This window comes from Natrix helvetica, assembly GCF_964273705.1.
Source record: "Natrix helvetica genome assembly, chromosome: 1".
Classification (NCBI taxonomy): Eukaryota; Metazoa; Chordata; class Lepidosauria; order Squamata; family Natricidae; genus Natrix; species Natrix helvetica.
The window spans coordinates 327,910,405-327,934,745 of NC_138548.1; the positions used below are offsets into that span (position 1 = coordinate 327,910,405).

Sequence of the window (24,341 nt, forward strand, 5' to 3'; positions counted from 1 at the left end):
TGGAGGATTCCTCGGGAGGAGCTCTTCCTGTGCCAGGGGGTGTTGATCCACCCGGACACCCATCGGAGCCCCACCGCCTGGCGCTTGAGTGGAGCCTCCTGTGGAGCGCCAATTTGTCAGCCTGAGTTATAGCAACCATCGAGCCATCCAGACGACCGTCCACCATGCGGATATATAACTCCATCTGGGCAGCGTTTGTCAAGTGGTGTAGCCCACTCCAGATTTGTCCCACCGAGGCTTCGGTGGCTCAAATTCTGGAATTCCTCCAGAAGAGTCTGGACAGCAGTCTGTCCCACAACACTTTGCAGTGTCAGATGGCCGTGCTGGCCTCGGTTCTTCGAGGGGAAGACCGTTCATCCTTCACCGTCCATTTTCTGATCAGGAGATTCTTGAGGGGAGCCGCTAATTTATGGCCCTCTCCCATCCATTTGGGGATGTGTGTTTTTTAATGTTGTGCGCTGCCCTGAGTCCTTTGGGAGAAGGGCGGCGTATAAATCCAATAAAAACAAACAAAACAAAACAAACAAATCTATAGGTTTCCGACTTGGGACCTGCCCCTCATTCTTAGGGCCTTGACGTGGGCTCCCTTTGAACCCTTGCGCACTGGCCACCTTAGGTTCTTATAACTCAAGGTGGTGTTCCTTGTCGGTGTGACTTCAGCCAAGGGCATTTCTGAGCTGGGGGCCCTGTCTTCCAAGGACGACCTCTGTTAGTTTCACCAGGATAGGGTGGTTTTATGTTTGGACCCTACCTTTCTCCCTAAGGTCAATTCGCCCTTCCAATGGGCACAGGAGATTATCCTTCCCAGTTTCTGTCCGGCTCCATCCCATAAGAGGGAGCACCTATGGCACCGGCTGGGCATTCGTCGCACCTTGCGCATTTATCTGCAATGCATGTCTGCCTTCCGTAGGTCTGAGGCCCTATTTATTTCATTCCAGCCTGGCTCCCTGGGGCCAGGGTTTCCGCTGCCACCATTGGCAGGTGGTTGTGAGAGGCCATTTCTATGGCCTAAGAGTCCTTAGGGATCACAGCCCACTCCACTTGGAGCGTCGCTACTACAGCAGCATGGGCCACAAGGGCTCCCTTCAAAGACATTTGTCGGGCGGCTACTTGGTCATCCCTGACACCGTTCATCTATCACTAGCGGCTGGATGCCTTTGCATCGGCCGAGACGTCCTTTGGGCATAGGATTCTACAACAGGTAGTGACTTCCCCTCTCCCCGAATTCTAATTTTCCCTACCAGGGACAGAGCTTGGGTACGTTCCAGGAGTTGCCCCTTCCTCGAATCTACCAGAAAAAGAACGTTGGTCCTTATCTGAACATTTCTTTTCGGTAGATGAGAGGGAGGGGCAACATCCAACCCCAGTTAGAGGTAGAAGGTAGTCAGTCGGGGTGAGGTGCAGGGGGTGGTTTGCCCTTGCTGTGTCTGGTTTTTTTGGCAACACCTTCTGATCATGTGACTTTGAGGAACTGGGAGTCAACAGGGAAAGGAGGAAGCTAAAAGAGATTTCCCTCAGTCTTTGGATCAATCAGGCTGTGAGAATATCCCAGGAGTCGCCCCTCCCTCTCGTCTACCAAAAAGAAACGTTCAGGTAAGGACCAACGTTCTTTCCATTAATTGCAAATGTATTTTGTTCTATTAACTATTTGGGAAAAAAATCCTGTTTCCTTGATTGTGGTAGCTAAGATCAACCTGTGTCCCCCCCCCCCCAACCATCCAAAGTCTCTGCCTTTATATCTAGCATTTGGCATAATGTTGAATAAAGCTTGTTATTAAGATATAAAACCATATATTGCATGGGTCCAGGATATCTGAGGAGCCATCTCTGCCCAATGGGACGAGCCCATCCCACTCCCGCCACCAGAAGAGGCCTGCTATATGTCCCATTAGCTAAGGAATTCTGGAGGCAGGGTCAAGAGAAAAATGTTTTCTGCTATGGTCCCATTCCTGTAAAATAATTACCACCAGAGGTGAGAACTGCACCCATAATTTTAGCCTTCGGAAAGGTATTAAAATTTGTCTTTGCCAGTTGGCTTGGGGCCTGGGGGGAGGGGAGGCAATGCTCATTATGGATTGATTTACAGGGTAAGAAGACCCCATCCCATCTGTTAGTCTAGGGGTTTCGTATAGTTATTAAAATTTTAATCTGCATTGTTTTAATATTTTAATATATTTTAATTATTTTTTCTATTTGTTTTGTAATCTGTAAGCCATCCAGAGTCCCTCTATGGGGGAGATGGGCAGCATAAAAATTAATCAATAAAGAAATAAACCAAGTAAATAAATAAATGTACATAGCAAAATTAAATTAACAATAGGAAATTTTGTCCCCCTAAGTTTGTTTGTTTCTTTGTTCTTTAAGTAAGTGCTCCAATGGAAGTGCCTGGTCAACATGGAGATCCATTCACCAGCTTGGATCTCTACTTCTATGCTGAGTTCTCCCAAGAACAGAATTTTAAACAAAACTCCAACCCATTTTGTGTGTGAGAATGGTGGAGCTCCTGTGGGGAGAATTGATCCAAATTGTTTTGTAGGTTAACAACATCATTTTGAAGATTCAAAATTTAGCAATTTGTGCAGTTGTTTGCCATCAACTATGTTTTACTGCTTGAAAAATCTGTCTGTGAAATCCAAATTTCATTTCACTTCAGATGCCTATTGATTAGGGAGCTTTGTGCTTTTAAAGGAAAGAATAGGAGAGATGTTGAAATGAAATGCAGTAAAACAGCTTGCTCATTGGGATTAGCGCTTGCAAAAAAGCGCTAATCAAATGTAAAAAAAAAAGCTAGAGCAAAGGGAGGATGATTTATTTTTCCTTATATGATCTCATACTGGCTTTCATGCCATGCAGAACGTGACATCATGGTTTGCCTCAGTGATAGGATTCAATTTTTTTTTACTACCGGTTCTGTTGGCATGGCTTGGTGGGCGTGGCATGGCTTGGTGGGCCTGACAGGGGAAGGATACTGCAAAATCCCCATCCCGTCCTGATCAGCTGGGACTCGGGAGGCAGAGAATAAATGGGAGCGGGGCCAGTCAGAGATGATATTTACCGGTTCTCCAAACTACTCAAAAGTTCCATTACTGGTTCTCCAGAACTGGTCAGAACTTGCTCAATACCACCTCTGGTTTACCTTGAAGCTAAGATGGGTACCGGTGTACCTAGCTAACTACAGTTTTTGGCTGTGCTTTTTCATCCTAAAGAACTACGTTAAAAAAGATGTCGTGAGGTAAGATTTATACGGACACTCTTTTCCTTAAGTGTTCTTCATGTGTAACTTAGTTGTTTTGTATTTAATTGCAGTTTAGTAAAATTTTAATCGGACTGGTTTTGTTCTTAAGACACAATCTTTTTTTTAAAAAAAAAAAAATCAAACTTGAAGTTTTACACATCTTCTGTACCAGCCAATTTATACACTTCCCACTCTCTACTGATTAGCAATTATTTTAATTTACGGACAGGCCTTTAAGCACAAGGAAAGTGCATCCTTCTCTGAGGGTTCATTCAAAAGTGCCAGCCAAAACAAGCTGGTTAAAAGTTAGTTCCTAATATATTTTTTATGTTAGATAAACTAAGTCATACCTGATGGGATCTGAGGTTCCAGACTATCTAGATATTTAAAATCTGCTGCCAAAGCTGCTAAGCCATCCCCCGAAGCTTTCCTTGCTGCATAAGATATGAAGAAATCCCTAGTCCTGCAAACAGATATTAAATTGGATAGTCTTTTCACCTATTTTGATAAGGTATAGTACAGAGACATACAGGGCAAAAGAAAGCTGTTATTAAAAATGTATTTGAATTTACTGTAAAATAGCTTAGACGGGAGGATTTTCCACACTGGTAGCAATAACTTTATTTATGTGTTAGCGAAAATAAAATTCTATCTTTGATATTTCTACGTATTGAGAGAGTGAGCTGTTATGTAGTGGCGCTAAACAAAGTGTTTGAAAGGTGCATATTAAAAAGGGTATTAAACAGCCACATCCTTTGAAAGGTTAGAGCAGCTATTTCAAAGGTTGCCTCCAGCTGTTTGTGCACCTGCACTTATAGCTGTTTTGCTTCATTAATGGGAGTAATACCTGTGCATGCATGTGCACATGAAAACAACTGGGGGCAGGCTTTGAAGTAGCTGTGTAAACCTTCTAAAGGATGTAGCTGCTTTAATGCTTCAAGGAGGGACACTTTGCTTGAACTAATAAACGTTTTGAAGACCCTCTTTTAATACGTTCACATCTATATTATTTAGATTTCCATTAAATTGCCACCATAATTTGTTCATCGTATAATGCAGTGTTTCTGAATCCAGAATATGAAATATTTCTATGGCATTCTCACATTTCCCCTTGAAAAAGCAACTTGGCAAGGTTTTATTCAACTTGCTATAATTTATTAAAGATCATAGATGAGTAATAACACTAAACAGGTTAAAGTAACATGTTTATATTGTTTAATTCCACCCATTGCTAATAACAATTAACAAAGGCAAATTAGATTTTCAGTTGGCATTGCTAGTCACCATATTCATTAGCAAGGATCTACAATTGATCTACAATCAAATCATAATTCAGAAATTATGGGTACTCCAAATACATGTTCCTCGTTCATTCATTCTTTCGTTCATATACACATATATTTATTTATTAGACCTCCACAAGAGTTAGACTTCAATATCAAAAGATAATAAAATGTATTTTTATTGACTTGAAGAAAGTTTCTGGGGAGTTTCATCACAAATTAAACACAACATTTCACAGGGAATGTTTCAAGGTTTAGATTTTCATGACTGTCCTATGTAGATGGGGGCAATGTGATTATTGTTTTTGTTGTTGTTGTTGTTTTTGCTTAGTGGCTAAGATGCTGAGCTTGTTGATCAGAAAGTCAGCAGTTCAGCAGTTCAAATCCCTATCACCGTGTAACAGACTGAGCTCCCGTTACTTGTTCCCAGCTTTTGCCAACCTAGCAGTAAGCATGTAAAAATGCAAGTAGAAAAATAGGGACCACCTTTGGTGGGAGGGTAACAGCATTCCTTGTGCCTTCGGCGTTTAGTCATGCTGGCCACATGACCACAGAGACGTCTTCGGACAGCACTGGCTCTTTGGCATTGAAACGGCCATGAGCACTGCCCCCAGAGTCAGGAATGACTAGCACATATGTGTGAGGGGAACCATTACCTTTAACATACCCCAAAAATGGACAGAACAATGACAAGAACTTAACAAATATCATGCTGGATGAAATCAGGGCTCACTATTTCAGTACTACTGCTCCCACAGTAGTTCGGATATTCACATAATAACAACTGTTTGTATTCGTCTGCAAATAAAGGTTTACTGCTTTTTGAGGTAATCTATCAAAACTAGTAGTCCCTGATAGAGTCATTTCTACCTGGGGACTACTACTGGGAACTCTCATCTTTCTTGACTCCATTAAAGTGATTTAGATCTTTCAACAAGGTAGTTATTCAACTGACTGTCCTAATCAAAGTTCTTGTCAGAGAAGGTCCTAGATCCATTCTGAAGCTAAATTGAATAAAGCAGGCTAATTGTTCCCTGGGTGTTAGTTTATTACCCAAATCTGAAAAATCATATTAAGAAAACTAACAGATACACATACATTAATGATAATTTAAAAAAGGAAAACAGAATACAACCCCTGACAGAGTTATGAGCCTGTTGATTATATTAAGAAATAAATGTTCTCTTGTGACTCAGATAAGTGTTTGAGGAATCATGAAAATTTCAGTGTCCAGATAGGTGAATCAGATTCACCAGGCTTCATCTTATTTGAGGTCTTCAGTTTTACAGAGAGAAGATTTGTAACTGTAGCAGCTGGATAACAGGAATAAATCAACAGCTTAAGGTTTTCCCTGGATAAAGGTGCAGTGACAGAAAAAACAAATGACTTGTTGATTTTTGCCTGAAATGTAACTGCTTAAAGTACATCATCCTGGGCTTTAAAACAAAATAAAAAGCAAATATATTTATATTTATCTAAACCATTTATATGCTTGCTCATCCATCTGCAGTGACTCTGGGCAGCTAGCAGTACAGTAGTTAACAGAAAAACAACAGCAAGCCAACACAATTAAAAACAATTACAGTAACAAAAATATAGTGCAGCAGAGGTGCAGATAAGCCTATTCATAGAATCATTGAGTTGGAAGATAACTTGGAGGTCTTCAAGTGTCAACCCCAGTGCAGTGCAGAAATTCTTATACCATTTTAAGCAAAAAACCTAACCAAAAAGACTCCCCTAGCACTGCCCCCCAAAATTTCTAGTGGAAACCCTCTCCCCAGAAATCCCCCAGTTATGCTAGTCTATGTGATTAGGTAGGTTTAAATATAAAGAGTGTGTCTTTGCCAAGGGCATGGTGCAATTGACATTTCAATGAGTTACCTTTACTTTACTTTGATGATGGTGGTGATCTCTTTCTCCTATTGTTCCATTTATGGTCCTTTTACCTTTTATTTGAAAAACTCCAAACCTATGTCCAGTGAAATTGCCAGAAATGTATTGTATTTTTCGCACTATAAGATGCACCTGGCCATAAGATGCACCTAGTTTTAGAGGAGGAAAACAAGAAAAAAAATCAGGTGGAGCCTTAGAGGACCACAGATAGGTGTCCTCTCATGTGCCAGCTCTGCCTATTGATTCCTGCACTGCGGAAGAGACAGAAGAGGCAGGCAATGGCAAAGATGGAAGAGGTGGGGTTCAGCACTGTAAAAGGACCCTGCTGCAGCGGCCTGGGTGCTAGTCACCAAAGGACCGGCACTGTTTCCACCCACTTTTTTTGGGGGGGGGGAGTGTGTCTTATGGAGCAAAAAATACAGTAAATTGTAGCTGACATTTAGGTCATTTAGAGTTATCTTCATATTTTACTGAAGCTGAAGACTTTCTGAAATGAACTCCATGATAAACTGTATTGTCAAGTAACCCAGTTGAAAGTAGGACAATGCCCAACTCAGTCCTCTTAGAATAAGAGTTGGAATTTTAAAGTAAGCTGGAGAAAAAATACAATCTGTGTAATGGAAGTCACTGCTGGAAACTCTGCATCCCTGAACAGCTTATTTTTGCCCATCAGTCACTGTGACTTCAAATGTGTTTTTTTTTTAAAGAAATCAGACAAGATAGGGGAAGGGAATTAAAAAGAGTATTGGTTGGAAGAATAGGATAGACATTCTTTTATTCCAATCTCTCATGGTCCTTTTACACAAAAGCTATTGTAAAGTAAATAGTTAATGTGACCATCTGGTTGCTAAATATAGCCCTGGCATCCCTATTCTCAATATTGTGATTCCAGAATACTCTTAATGAAGCAGAGGTCTGCAATTTGTATTGTTGCTGTTGTTGAAATCCATAGTCCTTCCTGGATACTCTGAGTCTTCCATTTAGAACTGGAGCGAACAGTGACTAGAGCTTGTGCCCATGTGGATAAGATCAGAGTATTTTTCCCCTTCTGACCCTCTTTTTTAACTATTTATGTTTCCAAGCATTCTAGTTTCTTAAAATTTTGTGAATGTGTATCATGTTTCCCTGAAAATAAGACAGGGTCTTATTTTCTTTTGACACCCCCCCTCCCCGAAATAAGCACTTGGCCTTATTTTCGGGGAGGTCTTATTATTTTTGAGGTGCAGGGGGCATTTTCAGAGAGGTCTTATTATTTTTGAGGTGGTGTGGTCACCTCATGGCTGCTGCTGTGTTGCAATATTTTAAGGGAGAGCTTATTTTTCAAGGGAGTGCTTATTTTAGCGCATGTGCTCAAAAGCCCGATTGGGATTATTATCTGGGGAGGTCTTACTTTCAGGGAAACAGGATAATAGGTCAAATAAAAATTAGTTTTGAAATAGCATGTCTATATTCTGGCTGAGCTTCATTCAGTGAGTTTAATCCAAAGCCTCTGTTCCACTGACAGAAAGTCTGTTCTGTTCATTGAATGGCTGTTTGTAACTTAGCAGAACAAACCCGCCAAATCCAGAGGAATCCCCATGTTTACGCAGACTTTTCTGACAAGCTTTGCATATGTCTTCATAAGTAGTGTAATGGCCTTTAATAACAATGGTTTGCCTTTTCAGCCTCCTATATTGTAACACAATCCCTGATGTAATGTTGTGCTGCGCTCTGGAAAGTCGTCCATTAACTCTTGCGCAAGAGACCATGAAAAAAAAAAACTAATGCATTTTCTCCTTTCTTGTGATTCTTTGGGTCTTAGCTTGTCTTAAATATTAGGGGTTCCCACCACCACCACCACCACCAGATTTTGCTGCTAAGATTCGTTCACTCTATTTTTATTGGAACAAATAAATGCAATAAAACTGTTACTGCTTCAGCAGAGTGCAGGCTCTCCACAATAGTAATCACATTGATGATAATAAAGATAAAATATTTTTGCACTGAATATACCAATGTATTTATTTACTCCAACTATAAAACTGAGCATTGTGTTAATGTATTTCTTTATGCTGAATGAAATGGCTAATTTAGTTTAGCGAATTCATAAATAGCTAGCAGTTTTCAGTAAGACTGGCTAATGAGAATGAAGCTCTGAAATTGTCTGGTCTGTGAGGAGTGATGGAATCAAGTTTATTATTGGCTCAGTATTAAGACTGGCCATCATGCTTTGAACTTTTGAACTGCTAGTTGGGTGTATGATTTATTGATTTTGATATATCCTACTGCTAATTTTTCTTATATTTACTTATTCATCCATCAATCTTCACTTTTCTATTTGTTGCATAAAAGTCACAAATTCTTGAAATTTCAAGAGAACTGAAGCCAGGTTTTAGTGGACCCTTTGCTACAAATACTTCTTTATTTCCTCTATCTTTTTCTAATTGTTTGTTGCAATGACCCAGAAGAGGATTGTATACAGTAGAAGTATTTTATCAAGAACTGGCTAAAAACATCTGTGTGGAACTATGGATCTGAATGCTAAGAATTAACTTGCATTGGTTAATCCCATGTTCCTTTTACTTGCTCTATTTCTTCAGTTCTCCTCCAAGTTTTTTCTAGCTCTGTTATCTCTTTAGTGCCTGACATTTGGAGAACTGCACCTTTTTTGTGAGTTCCTTTTACAGAGAAAGTCTGCTTTGTCTCTCATTGTCTAATGACAGATGCTGGGTAGTAGTCCTACAGAATACTTTAAAAGTTATGACCTCGTCTCATGTCTTTCTGGCGGAGTGACTGCTTCAGGCATCTAGCTAGTTTGGGAAAGACACACAAACTCATCTCATGCTTACATACATGTTTTCCTCCCTATCCACTGATGCAGACTATATAGATTTTATACTCCTCTTGCCCGTCTACCTGCTGAGCATTTAGGCTGCAATCTTATGCCCTCTCTGATTGATTTCCTGACCTTTTAGGATTTTCAGAACCTGTGTCCTGAAAATATTAAGTGGGTGACTATGTCAATAAAACTCAGCTCTCATATAACAAATTGCAGCTTTGCAGTCTTCATCTAGGGAAAATCTGATCCAGGCAAATTCTTCCATAAGTGACATTGTGGTTTTTCTAAATAACAACTGGTGTGAAATGTGTATCTTTTGTACCATAATATGGTTGGTGTGAATGTTGTCTAGGGAGCTACACACTTGGTAGATGTTTCTAATTAAATAATTTGACACCTGCCTTTACACTTCTGAATAAAATGTCTTTTAGCTTGCAAAGCTAGCAGACTTGCATATACTTGCCCAACTGATACATCTAGCTAAGGTGAGGCTGTTCAGTGGATATGTTTGGACTTTAGTAGCACACTTGCTTTTAGCACTTGGGAGAAAATAGATCTTCATTGTTAACCTGCTTTTAATGTTCATATCCTGCTAACAATTCTGCGGGGATTTTCAAAAATACCAGTTGCATATCATAATGATTAAGTTGACATGCCCCTCGCTGGGATTCTTAAAGCTTTTTATTTTTCTTCTTCTATTTTTTTTTAACGGAAAGAAAAAAAAAAGAAACAATTCAAACAGAAGTTTAGAAATGCTTGTTTCTTTCCTTTACCTCCTGGCTCATTTCTGTTTTGATTTTTAAAAAGCCTGTTTGAGCCAGAGCACAAAACTAGTGGGAAAGGCTAAAGACAGGGCTGACACCAACACCATTAGTTCGGGGGAAAAAATCCATTTCATTGCAACTATGTTATTGTTTACTTTACCATACACATCCTAATATGGTTACCTCCCTGTCAAAGCAGCCGAGCCAGGGGCTGAGGGGCCCCCTTAGGGAGAAGCTTCTAACTGCTTTGCAGACAATAAGAAACAAACGGCAAACTCCACACAAGGCTTCTCGGAAAATGAGTGTCAAGTAAATCTTAAAAGACCTCTTGCCTTCTGACACGCAGTCCTGTCTATGGAGCCCTGCTTTTTCTGCCAGGCTGCCCAAGCAGAGATGCATTTGGGGGTGGAGTGGGTGGGGGTGGGGGGTGGAGTGTGAATCACTGATCTTTTTTTTTTTTTTTCCTTTTGGAGTTTTCTTTCTTTTGAATTAATTGTAAAGGCTGTGGGATTTCTTCTTCTTCTTCCAAACAATATCTTTTAAGTGCTTTTTCCATGAGTAGATTTTGCTGGAGCCTGTTACGAGGAAGAACGTTAAGGTAAGAATGTTGATTTCGCCTAGGACGTGTTTTGTCAATCAAAGTAATGCTCTTCATTGATACGGATTAAAGCAACAAGAAGAAGTATTGCACAATATCTAGCTTTAGGTGTCCCGGTCCTTTGTCCAAAGCAAATCTGCTGTGTCTATATATCCCCGTGCTTTCGTTGTAGATGTGGCTGGAACCGAGGTATGCACATTCCTGGGGGAGACGGTTCCACAGATGCAAAAGCCAAGTTGTCATCAAGATAAATTTCTTTTTAAGAGGCTTTACTGTTATTTCTATTTCTTCACCCTCCTATTCTCTACTTGTGATTATTCTGGAAACCTTTGGCACTTCACAGTCTTGAGGTTTCTCAGTTATTATCTCTGGGACCAGAACAAAGGTAGGTTGTTAAACTCTATACTCCAGGGGAGGGACAAGTCAGTTTTGGAGGACTGTCTTCCTGGTATATGACTGGCTGACCTAAAAGGAGGGGGGGGAATTCCTCAACAGACAGGAGGAAAGTAGACGTCTGCACTCCGGCAGCTTTTAAGAGTAGAGCTGATCTTCTGCAAGTCAAGGGACTGTGTTATCAGTTTAAAAATAAAACAATTGTGAGCAATTACAATTAGGCAGCATTTTTTTTTCTTGATTAACCGGAAAGGTTTTGGCATTTTAGTTACTACTCAGAATTAATTGTAATACATGGTGCTTTCTAAAACCCGAATGAGTTTTTGTTCAAAAGCTAAGTTCTTATAGATACCGGTAGGTGATAGTGGTTTATTTATAAAAAGTTTGAAGTTTCTGGATGATATTTGTGGCTATTATGCTTGGATGAGTTAGTAGAATTGATCTTTGTTTCTGTTTTTTTCATTTCTTTGTATCTATTCAACAAGATATTTTCCGAAAAGCAGGTTATCTTTAAATGGTTTTTTTTTTGTATTTTGCGTAGTAAAGAAATATAAACAAAGCAAGGAGCCAATTAATAGATTCCCATATCTGTCAGTTTAAAAAAATCTATAACCCTGCCAGTATTTATTCTGGAAAAGTGAGTGACAACTATTGCAAATAAGTACAAATGTAGCTTGTAGATAGATGTTAAATGTATCCTAAGCCATGAAACAATATAAATACAGCATAATTATCAGAGCATGGCTCTTCCAAACTAAAGTGCATTTGAATCTCATAGATTTCAATGGGAAAATTAACCTTATGTTTAAATCTGATTTTGAAAGCACTTATATTCTCTTTTAAATATGCAGTACTATTATCCAAGATGGAGTGAACAAGCATGCACACATGCGTTTTATTATGTTTCGTACATTGTCTTCTTTCCTTTTTAAGTTATTTAACATTCTGGTAGAATTGTAGCTTGATGTTTAACATTTTTTTTTGATGTTAAAAAACAAAGCTTTTTAAACGAGAAGCCAGTTTGGTTACAATCTACAAAATTAATATCTCTATAAAAATGAAAATGTAAAATCATACACCAGATATATGGAATGGTGCTAGAGAAAAATAGTTATCGTTTTGAAAGAAAAAAAAAATAAAAGTGTGTAAATTTTTGGTATTTGGGGAGAAATAGAAGGAAGTATGAGAAATTAGTAGTCTTTAATTAGACATGGAGAAATTCACATTTTATAGGGATTTATGTTAGAACATAGAATGGTGGGTGGCTTGTTTCCTCATTATGAATACTCTCTGCACATAATGAGGTTCATCATTAGTTGATGGAGTGAATTTGCCCTAGCTCTACCTTGAAAGGCACATAATTTACATACTACTTCAGAGCTCAGGCTTTAATGGATTCCTCGATGAATAAAATGAAAAGCTACTTTCTTTAAATTTTTGAACACGGTTCTGATAATATCAATTTAATAAGACATTCAGTTTGCTTGTTACATATATTTGAAAGTGTGTCCTGAGTTTTACCAGAAAAGACAGATTTCGAAGTTCAGCATGGTGCACTGGTAGTCTAGAGACATAGATGTAAATATAAATGGGAAGAGGTAGAAAGTTTACTCAAATTATCTGTTCCTTTGGCACTGGTGAATTGCAATTACCGTCTTGTGTGGTTGTATTGTTATCCAGACGAGCTGCCAAAAAGCTCGCTTATAATATTTTAATACTATGCAGCATACTTCTTGTTTCATTATATTGTGTTTGGTATGAGAATGATTTTCCTACTGTACATTTTCTATATGCATTTTAGCAGTGATTGATCTGTAGAAACACATTACTTGCTTTCAAGCTGACATGCTCCACCTCCAAATCCTTTTTAATGAGAAGAGATTCTCAAGAAGAAGAGGAAGACACCCGTACATGCACACCCCTTCCATAGTGCAGTTACACCCCCAAAACCTGCTATCTGGATACAATTAGATTAAGGAAAATTGAATTGGAGGCTGTCTATTATGTTATCATGTCATGCAACTGCTAGAACGTTGATAAATGGGAGAGACTGTTCCCCAAAATACCCTTTTCTAACCCTCTGTTTCCTGAGCCTTTCGGCCATGACATATCTGAATTTAGGTAAAGATTATTAGTAAAAGATTATTAGTAATATTGGGTGGTCAGGGAAAGAATGCTTTGGGAAAGTCTTTGTTGGTAGCAGACAGAATGCTGTTTATTGATAATCCTATCAGTTCAAGGTCAAAAGCAGTAAATTGATTTTGCTATCATTGGTTTCAATAGAGTAAATATAAGGTGTTTGGAGTTGTTTTCCTAGAATGTTTTATTACTTGAAATACAGCATTAACAGAATAATCTGTGTCATTCTGCTTTTTTTTTTAAAGGTAATTTCCCTCATCTGCAGACATGTCGTCTTGAAAATCTTTTCTCTGTTCTAAAACATATATTTGTTTAGGGAGTTTTCATTGAAGTGTACATGACAATTACAGCTGTTCATTAACAAAATTGGGTATTTGTTTTAAACTTTAACCAATCACTTTGATATGCTAATTATGGTGTAATTTAATTTGAGCCCTGTAATGATGATGCCGTTATTATGGACATAAATGATGCAGTTAAACTGAGAGTAATCTCATTTGCATACTGTACATGCCAGTAAATTAAGCTCTTTCTTCGTCTGCCTCAGCTTTAATTTTCCACTTCTTTTCACACAGTGCTTTTCAGCCACTCTCTTATAAGCCCACTTTGTAATAGTCCTGATGATTGTTTGATGTGGAGAGTTGGTGCACCACAATAGTGCAAGATGCAAGATGTAACATTTAAAGGATTCATTATCTTACTGAGCGTTCCCTGAAGGAGCTGGGATTAACAGCGGGTAGAAGTGTCTTTTCAGTGTTCATTACAGGCCTCCAGATAAACAAAAAAACACTTCTGGTACTCTTGCCATATTTAAAAACCACCTAATTTATCACAAGTCTCCATATACAGTTTTACGATTGAGTAGTAATATAGTCATCTATTACCACAGTTTTAGATAGGCATGTATCTAGGAAACAGAAAAGTTGCAGAATACGCCGAATATACTACAGGTGATATTAGTAAGATGCCTAGCGGTCTTTAAAATTAAATATATCAGCTTCATCAATCCTAACTATACTAGCTGAATATGCAAATCTTCAGTTTTGCATCAGTTTTTCTTTACATGTTCTTCTCTAATTTTATATTTCCTGTACATTGACAGAAAAAAAAACCTTAAAATATTTTGAAGGGTATTTAAATGTAAGGTATTTAAATATAAATTTCCCCTTTTTTCCATATTGATGTAAGACGAGCAAAATGAATAAACAAAACATAAAAATGTTGTCTGTTTAACCTTTATTTCCAAGTGTTAATAGTGCAGTAGTAATCAATAGGTGGTTCTGGTTAAGATTATTTCTCCCATTTTTGTCATACATTAAATGTAGGAATAACATTGGTGCCTAAAACACCCTTGGACAGCTTGTAAAGCATAAAAAGGAAAAAAACTGGTTTGATTGTATTTATTTTGCACTTGCTTCCATGGTAGGTTGTTAGTTTGTTACATTGTTAACCAACCATGAAAGGAAACACCATTTTTTCTTGGGACACTGGTATGCTGTAAGAGATTTTTGTTAGCCAAAGGTTATTATTAGGCTTTTGGAAATCTTGTCTTTGACAACAACTCATGACCAAAAATAGTTCTGTACTGTTGCCTATAAACATTCAGATTAGTCATTTCCTGGGTGAACAGTATGAAAAGGTTGAGCAATACCATATTGTTGCTTCTTTCCTTCACCCTTTTAATAGTATACAGCAAACAAATACTACACTTTAGTTATTGTCCAGTACTTGGTGCTCATTTTCCTATTAGTTCATTAATTAAGTCTTCCATATTCCTTCATGGAACATTATTTACAATGCTTTATTTTAATGAAAACTTTGTTCTTCTAGATCAAGGTTTGGAATTAGAAGAAAGAAAATACTTTTGTGTCTTTAATTATGCAATTGTTCACTTCCCAGCTTTCATGTAGAACATGGGTGTCAAAATCACGTCTTCATGGTGATGTCACATGACATATCAGGACTTTCCCCCCCCTTCACTAAACCAGGCGTGGACATGGTCAGTACGTGATGCATTTAGCCTGTGAGCCGGGAGTTTGACAGCCCTGGTATAGAATAATCACATAATTTGCTGAAATGAAAGTATGTTTTGAAATCAAAACTTCAGCAAAGTTTCCTTGTATCTTAGAATTTCTAACTTCATGTTTTCTTATTTCTGGCTGTTTCAAAACACAAGAAAAATTCTACTTCCTCTGTGCAAAATCCCACCTATGATACACTATATTGCCAAAAGTATTCACTCACCCATCCAAATAATCAGAATCAGGTGTTCCAATCACTTCCATGGCCACAGGTGTATAAAATCAAGTACCTAGGCACACAGACTGTTTTTACAAATATTTGTGAAAGAATGGTCGCTCTCAGGAGCTCAGTGAATTCCAGCGTGGAACTGTGGTAGGATGCCACCTGTGCAACAAATCCAGTCGTGACATTTCCTTCCTCCTAAATATTCCACAGTCAACTGTCTGTATTATAAGAACGTGGAAGAGTTTGGGAACGACAGCAACTCAGCCATAAAGTCGTAGGCTACGTAAACTGATGGAGTGGCGTCAGAGGATGCTGAGGTGCATAGTGCAAAGAGGTTGCCAACTTTCTGCAGAGTCAATTGCTACAGACCTCCAAACGTCTTGTGGCCTTCAGATTAGCTCGAGAACAGTGCGCAGAGAGCTTCATGGAACGGGTTTCCATGACCGAGCAGCTGCATCCAAGCTATACATCACCAGGTGGAATGCAAAGCGTCTGATGCAGCGGTGTAAAGCATGCTGCCACTGGACTCTAGAGCAGTGGAGACACATTCTCTGGAGTGACGAATCACACTTCTCCATCTGGCAATCTGATGGGTTTGGCAGGTGCCAGGGGAACGGTACTTGTCTGACTGCATTGTGCCAAGTGTAAAGTTTGGTGGAGGGGGGTATTATGGTGTGGGATTGTTTTTCAGGAGCTGAGCTTGGCCCCTTAGTTCCAGTGAAAGGAACTCTGAATGCTTCAGCATACCAAGGCATTTTGGACAATTCCATGCTCCCAACTTTGTGGGAACAGTTTGGAGCTGGCTCCTTCCTCTTCCAACATGACTGTGCACCAGTGCACAAAGCAAGGTCCATAAAGACATGGATGACAGAGTCTGGTGTGGATGAACTTGACTGGCCTGCCCAGAGTCCTGACCTCAACCCGATAGACCACCTTTGGGATGAATTAGAGCGGAGACTGAGAGCCAGGCCTTCTCGTCCAACATCAGTGTGTGACCTCACAAATGCGCTTCTGGAAGAATGGTCAAAAATTCCCATAAACACACTCCTAAACCTTGTGGACAGCCTTCCCAGAAGAGTTGAAGCTGTTATAGCTGCAAAGGTTGGACTGACGTCATATTGAACCCTATGGATTAGGAATGGGATGTCACTTACAGTAAGTTTACATGCGAGTAAAGGCAGGTGAGCGAATACTTTTGGCAATATAGTGTATATATCTACTTCCTCAGTGCAAAAGCCCACCTATGAAATATATCATATTTCATAATAGATAGTCATGTGCTTCTGCAAACAGGATATGAAGACTCTTGTCCACACCTGCTAATACATTACTTGATGCTTCTGCATCTCATCTTGGAGACGACATAGACCTTCAGGAGTTTGTTTGACACCATCTAAGTGAATCCATTGCTCATTACAGCCCAGCAACTCCTGTAAATTAATTACATAATATGTGAACAACATGGTGAGTTCTGAATCTTCTGCTAATTAATATTGTAGACCAACTCAAGAGTGTTATTACTTTTATTCGTTTGTCCTTTGGATCAGTCTCTGCAGGATTCTTGGCAGGATTTTTGGAAGTGGTTTGCCCTTACCATCTTCTTTCTAGGGTTAAGAGAGGCAACTGGCACCCTAGTTGTCCAGAAAACTTCATGCTTAAGATGGCACTAAAATTCATGGTCTCCCTACTAGTCTGGTGGCCTCATCACTATACCAAACCAGCTCCTTCTTGCACTATTAGTGAACATAAACATTTTTTCCGTATCTGTTTATTTTTTTAATTTATATTTTATTTTTGATATTTTATCAAATTTACTGCATATTCATAAAGTAAAATATGTTAATATTTTCTTATAGGAAATGTGCTCCAACATTTAAATTTGCTTAGTGATTTTCCAGCTATATTTTATATTTTTCATGATCCACTAACATAAGAAATTAATATCATTGTACTGGTGTGAGAAAAGAGAAACACCAGTTGTGCTTTCAATATTTTTTTTTGTCTATTTTTAATTGTATTATAAAGTATAAACAGTTCATTGAATTGAGACCGTGATATCCTCCATATAATCCAACATGTCACATGTTATCATTTTAGGGGGGGAAATGAAGGTGGTAGTGATGATTTAGCATTGCACAGTAAGCATGCATGGATCCTTTAAAAAAAACACGCAAGTAAAGAGACTTTCTCTTTTTCTCAGTCTAAATTCCAGTTAGAATCCAAGCCTTCAACAATTTTGGATCATGGTGCTTAGAAGTTAACCTTCTTCCTTACATAACAAATTCAAACCAAAGTGATGTTTTGTGTCAGCCCTAATATGAACCCATCTTTTAGGCTGTGCCAATAAACTGTTAAACAGAGTTAGGCAAGGTCTGTTTCATGGTCTGCATATTGGGATTAAGGTAGATCAGATTAAATCCACCCTCAGGTGTTGGGTGAAAGCAGTAGTGGGATTCAACCGGTGTAACAACTGGTTTGCTTTGTGCATGCTATGTGCTCGCACATTACATTTGAAATCAGCACTAAATCTTAGCTTTTCCCACAGCATCTGTGACTAAAACAACTGAGATGCAGCATTCCGCTCTGCTGCGCCAATCAGCTTGGGTTCAAACAAAGGAAATATAGGACAGAATAGCGTAAGGACGGGTGGACGGGGCCATTGATCTTCGGAACTACTGGTTCACCTGAACTGTCCGAACCGGAGGAATCCCACCCCTGGGTGAAAGTGGACTTGAGCCATGATGTTTCATGATCTTTTTCCAATTGGTGGAGCTGGGGTGGGCGTGGCCTGCGTATGACGTATCTGACCTGCAGGCCATCAGTTTGACACCCTGATCTAGATGGTTGATGTTACCAACAGAAGAGAATATTTGGAGCTCAGGGTTGAACTCGGGGGTCCTTGGTACTCTGAGCTTGGTTGTTTTTTTGCAGGCATTTCATTACCCAGCTAGATAACGTCAGTGCTAGAGGGGAGTGGGATTTGATCTCTATTTGCCTCTGTAGGCCATTTGTCTACAAACAGAGAGCAAACCTCCTCTAGCAGAGATGATATTAGTTGGGTAATGAAACATGTGCAAGAAAACAACCAAGCTCAGAGATTATCAAGGACCCCATATGGTTGATATTGCAAGAAAGGGAAAAAAATTAAAGAAGGGAGTGCTAATACAAACTGCTCTGAGCTCCTGGAGGGAAGTTGGGATATAAATTTAATAAGTAAACTTGCTAATTGCGGCTTCTGAGGGTTGGTTTTTGTTTTTAGTGGTTGTGTGGTGATAACACTGAGCCTCTTAGGATACTGTTACTCAAGTTTGACAAATTCTAATTGCATGCATTTTTTAAAAATGTGCAATTATCTGTCAAATGCATGTAAATAGCAGAAAACCAGGCCAGAATCCCTAAGCATTTTAAAATCATCCTTAGGACCTGTTCCCTGTTATTTACCTCTAAAAAAAGTGGAGATCACCACCTTAGAAAGTTTTATCTTCAGTGGAATGTTTCTACTGTGACATCTTATTCTCCTCCTTAAATCTATTGGGAATATTGAATCTGTATCTGAACATACTAAAATAGCCACAGCAGATGAAAGTGCAAGAATAATCTAGGTTAGTCGTTCTCACATGGCATTGAAGAACTAGGTAGAAAAGGTGCAAAGATCAAAAAGCATTTCCTCATATACATCCTTTGCCTTACTTTGCCTTAGAAATAAAAAGGATTTAGCATCATATATATTCCCATTGACAGGTCCTTTCAAATTCAGGAATGGTGACAATATCTTGATGGTTCATCGGAATGCTTCCACAACAAAAGTTAAAATACATTTATCCTTCCACTGGGCGAAACAAAACATTATCTGAATTCAGTCCAATCCGCAGTAAGATCCAAGATAGCAAAGCTGAGTAGGGAATAATACATTTAAAAGTCACACATTTATCACGTAAATATATTGGCTATTTGGTGAAGAGGGGCTCTTGTTTCCAGTGTTTTGAAAGAACTGTCTTAAACATGTTTTATGAGTTTCTCTCATTTTCTTCTAATATATCTGTCTTTCCCAAGAATGCCAAGCAAGGCTAAGGAAGAATTATATGCTCAGCAGCACATGGAGAATTATTCAGGTGCTCCTAAAGAGCTTATATTCAGTGCCAATGTTTGGGGGGGGGGGGAGATTTTGGTGACATTAAAGGAGAAAAAAATAGAAAGTTTAGCATTCATTCAACTTCCTTATCAGAATTGGGGGGGGGGGATGATATTAATGACCTAGCTGCTACCCCTCCATCAGACTATAACAGAGAGTGTGAAGGGAAGAAGGGCTCTCCCAGCATCTCCCCTGAGAAATTGGATGCATTTTGCTTGCTTCATTTAGTGGCAGCAATTCCATCAGGCTCCACTGAACCATTTGCATCCCAGCTGGTGCCAATTTGATTTTTCCTTCTCCTTCCCCTGTTTTTTTCTTTCGTGCTAAGCCTGAGGGTGAAGTAAAAGGTGTCTAATAAAATGTTTCTTACACTCATAAGAATAGGTCTGACTATATTTATGGCTGACCTGATTTTAATTTCAAGAATCCTAAGCCCTTCACCATACCGCTAGTCTTTGTGATTCTTTAAGCCTTCTAATGATGGGCTCTGTGTGTCTCTCTCGGTGTGTATTTTCTTCCTTTGCTTCTCAAAAAGTTAATCTGACAGCAGTTTCTCTTCTATTATAGCTCACACTTTCATTAATGATGCCTTTAAATGCAAAACTTGAGAACCTGCATGTGTTTCTGCTTGGAGATCTCCCTTGGGGAAGAAATCTTTATTTTTGTAATTTGTATTTTGACTAATTTTTGAGGAAGGTGTTGGTGTGATGAGTTCTTGAATGCCACTGGGGAATATTTACTAGAATGTCTGCAGTATGAAGAAGTTATGCCTCGGTTTTCATCCTGTTAAAGAAGTATCTTAAACAACTTCAGGATGAACATGTCTAAATAAATTGAAATTTAAGCCAGTCAAGACAGAGGTGTTGTTCTTAGAGAAACCAGCCTGATCTGGACAGAACTGAAACTAATATAGAAGAGAGTGGCATTTCCCCTGAAGATCCAAGTTCATTATTTTAAACTACATTATCCCAGTTTAGCATGGCTAAAAGTTAGAAATGGTGAAGTAAAGAAAAAGCAAAGCAAAGCAAAACTGGAACATAGGTTTTAAAAAATGGCATTGTCAATTCATGGTTTCAACAGATACCTTCACTATCTTGAGGTTTATAATTTTGGCACCAATGATGATGATGCCTATATTTATGTCTTACTAATTGAAATACTGCAATGAACCGTTGAGATGGCCTTCAGGGAAATATTCAGGACCTGTTATGGAAACGAAAAGAAAAGAAACATTCCTTAAGTCTTAAAAAGATGCTAATATTAAGAAGAAACCCAATTTGGCTCTTCCCTAACTCAGGGGAGTGTGAGAGGGAGGGGACTAAAACTAGAACCACACTTGCACAATTCTATTGTTGTGAGTAAAGTTTAGGTACAATCTTCTTACGGAGTTTGTTTCCTTTTCTATACAACCTCAAAGAGCTCTATTAAAGAGAAAGAATTGTTCATAAATTGTGCATTACAATTACAAGTAGTTTAACCCAAGCTAGAATATTGGTATGCATTCTTTTAGGGGCTCTTTGAAGATGACCTTACAATTTTCGGGCATTGAAAAATATGAATGTGTGTATGTCCTAATTAAGAAGGTCAGCCAGATTTTAATGGTATAAATACATTATTTGGGGCCAGATAATGTGAATGTCAATATGAGCCTACTTGTATCCTTCCATATTTTAGGAATCTTAGGTGTCCTCCTACTTTTTCTGAGATCAATATATTTCATGATATTTAAGATGGCATGGAAATTTGCATGTTTTAATTTATATGTCATCCCACTGCTTCATTTCTATTATATTACAGTCATTGTGAAAGTGATTTTTAGTCTAAATGAATAATACTGCATTTTTATTTAAAAACTTCCTTATATTCTATTGCTCCTATTTGTTTTCATATTCTGTGGGTTCCCCTTGTTGGAATTGGACTGGCAGGACAGTCAGCCATTTGCAAGAATGAGGACCCAGGAAAAGCTTGTAGAATTCTGAAAACTTTGAAAGTTTATCAAGATGATGAAGCTATGGAAAAACTTTGTCAGCTTCATTGTCAAACGACAAGATAAGTCAAGCTATTAATATACGTAGCTCGTTCGTTCCTGAGCATCCTTCCTATTGTTTCAAAGATCAGAGGGCACTCTCATTTTCAAAAGAATATAGCTGGAGAGCAGATGATAAAAGTCTCAGATTGAAGATGATTAAGAAAGCATGGATTATAGAATATTATCATGCAGATGACCATTGCATTGTGAAGTAGCCATTCAGGGGAATTGTTCCATTAAGATTGATTTTGTAAATTTTAATAAGTGAAGGTTGTGACATGCATGCAAGACATTTCTATTGCAACAAGTTTCCAATGCTCTATCCCAGTTTTTGTGGGATTAATCTCAGCTTTTGAGGTTTGGGGATATATGGATAGAAGGCTAAAAGCAGTGTACCAACTACCTGTTAACACAATCCCAACCCTTCATAACACATTAGATAAACCTTGAGAGGATTAACTATTTGGATGTAGTGCACAATAAATTTACTCTGCAGAAAAAGTAAATGTCAACTGTTTTGGAAGAAACAAGTCCATGTACCCTTCTAAGGAAAGCAGATTTAAACTCAGCTTTTTGATAACTACCTGGCAGTTGTTAAAAATCACTTCTTAGAGAGATACCTGACAAGGCAGTGTTCATGAAGCTTCAGTAGTTGGGGAAGAAAATTATTGTTTGAATCTATTCCAAACACATCTTGGTTTTGAAAGGGAATGATTCAGCCCTGATCACCTTGAATGATGATTTTTAAAAGGGAGGGGGGACCATCTGTAATATATAATGAGTTCCTTGATCTTTGATAGTTGTTGTCAAGCATTGCCAAGCTATCATTCTGGACTGAGCTGAGATTTTGAGACATGATATTTTAATCTTAGGATCTCTTCCTGTTCAAAAAATGAAAATGAATGAAGTAGACCCCCCCCCCCCCGAAAAAAAATCTAGATAAGAATGTAAGATGTGTTTAAAATAGTAATATTAATTGAAAACAAACAATTTCTGGTCACATTGAAAAATTAGTCCCTACATTTGGAAAAACAATATCTGAAATTTTTGTTTTCAAAATGTTGCAGAATTCCTTTAGTGTAATAGTTATTAGTATAATTTTAAAATAAACTGTCAAACTATTATTTACTTTTTGGCAACACATTCATGTGATACTTACCTGGAGTCCCTTACAAGCTACAGTGATGTCAATTATGACACAGATTGTACAATTTGCAATATGTTGACTTGTTGTATATGACCTCACTTCCCCTTCAGATTTCCAACCTCGTATCTTCATATGGGTTGCTCACATTCAACTCCCCCAATCATATTTTTGTTTTCTATAATATTCAGATTTTTTTTTCAAGTATAAATTTATTCTGTTTCTACATTTATTTGCATTATTAAAAGGTCTAAGTCAGGAGTGAACCAGCAGGTTCTGAGAACTGATAGCAGAAATTTTGAGTAGTTCGGAGAACTGGCAAATGCCATCTCTGTTTGGCCCCAGAATGGGATGGGAATGGATATTTTGCAGTATCCTTCCCATAGAGTGAGGCAAGAATGGAGATTTTGCAGTATCCTTCCCCTGCCATGCCCACCAAGCCACACCACGCCCACCAAGCCTACAGAACCGGTAGTATTTTTGCAATGTTCATGAATCTCTGGTCTTTAACCAAACACTGCGGTCGTTAAGTGAACCCATTGTTTGCTATGGGTTGTTTCTACTGAAAACTGGAAGTAAAAACAGGGATTTGGCAAAAATATAAAATGTGGTCATGTGACTATTGGGCACTACAAATGACTGTAAATATGGTTTCGTTTCCAAGTGACTGAAGTGCAGTCATGTGACCATGGGGGCCTCCACCAGCTTTCAGAACTTCAGAAGTGGATTGTAAGTATCTTTTAGAAGGGTGCTGTCTTAAATTCGAACAGTCGCTAAGTGACCAGTCGTAAATTGAAGATTGCCTGTAACTGATTCAGCATCAGAATCATAAAATATAGTTTGCTTGTACGCTACTCGCTTTCATTTGCTGATGGCCACGTGAGGGAAGACTATCTTGATGCTGTCACCAAAAGGCATTTAATTGGAGATTGTACCAAAGATTTCTACTTTAGGTAAAGGTGTGATGTTTTAGACCGCAGCTGCCATCTTTCGGTTTGTTTTTGTTCGTTTGTTTATATCTCACTGTTATCATTTTTACAAATAACTTAAGGTGCCAAACACGCACACTACTCCTTCCTTCTCCTATTTTTCCTACAACAACAACTCTGCAAAGTGGATTGGGCTGAGTGAGAGTGACTGACCCAAAATCGCCCAACAAGCTTTCATGGCTGAGACAGGATTTGGACTCACAGTTATTGTTGGTGGTATGGAGTTGATTTTAAGAGAATTGGGCCCTTCAAATCTTTCCCTTGAATTTGGAATGCTGAACAGGAAGTTGAGAAGTGTAGCACAACCTGCATTCTTTAAAACCAAGTGGGGTATGTAATATGGGAAGTACAGATAATTCTTTTGAAATAATTTGTATATTTGTTTTAATAGAAACCAAGCATTTTTAACATAACTGAAGAAGTTCATAGTATATGTTTACATTGTATCAATGAACTGGAAAATTCTCATTTTGATGAGTTTGATGAGTTGTATGGGTATTCCAATTCATGCTGCATGTAAGTGTTCTGAGGAAACAGTAACTTGTGATTATTCCTCTTACAGAGAAGTAATGAAGCTTACCTATGTTACTTAATGCTATTTGTTTTGCTTTGTTTATTGTCTTGTTGTTCTTTTTCTATACTCCATCAAATTGTTCCAGATGCTTTTAAAAATTGCT

General features: G+C 38.4%; 1 protein-coding gene across 12 annotated transcripts in view; it reads left to right on the forward strand.

The window, feature by feature from the left end:
- Nucleotides 1–24,341, forward strand: part of FOXP1 (forkhead box P1) — a 657,906-nt gene that overhangs the window by 346,442 nt on the left and 287,123 nt on the right. Inside the window, exon 1 of one of the 12 annotated variants that reach the window (XM_081937962.1) lies at nt 10,488–10,591. The exons of the other annotated variants lie outside the window; for them this stretch is intronic. The gene's annotated coding sequence lies outside the window, so the exon portion shown is untranslated. Of the gene's footprint in view, nt 1–10,487; nt 10,592–24,341 lie in introns of those variants that run through there. 12 annotated transcript variants of the gene reach the window in all.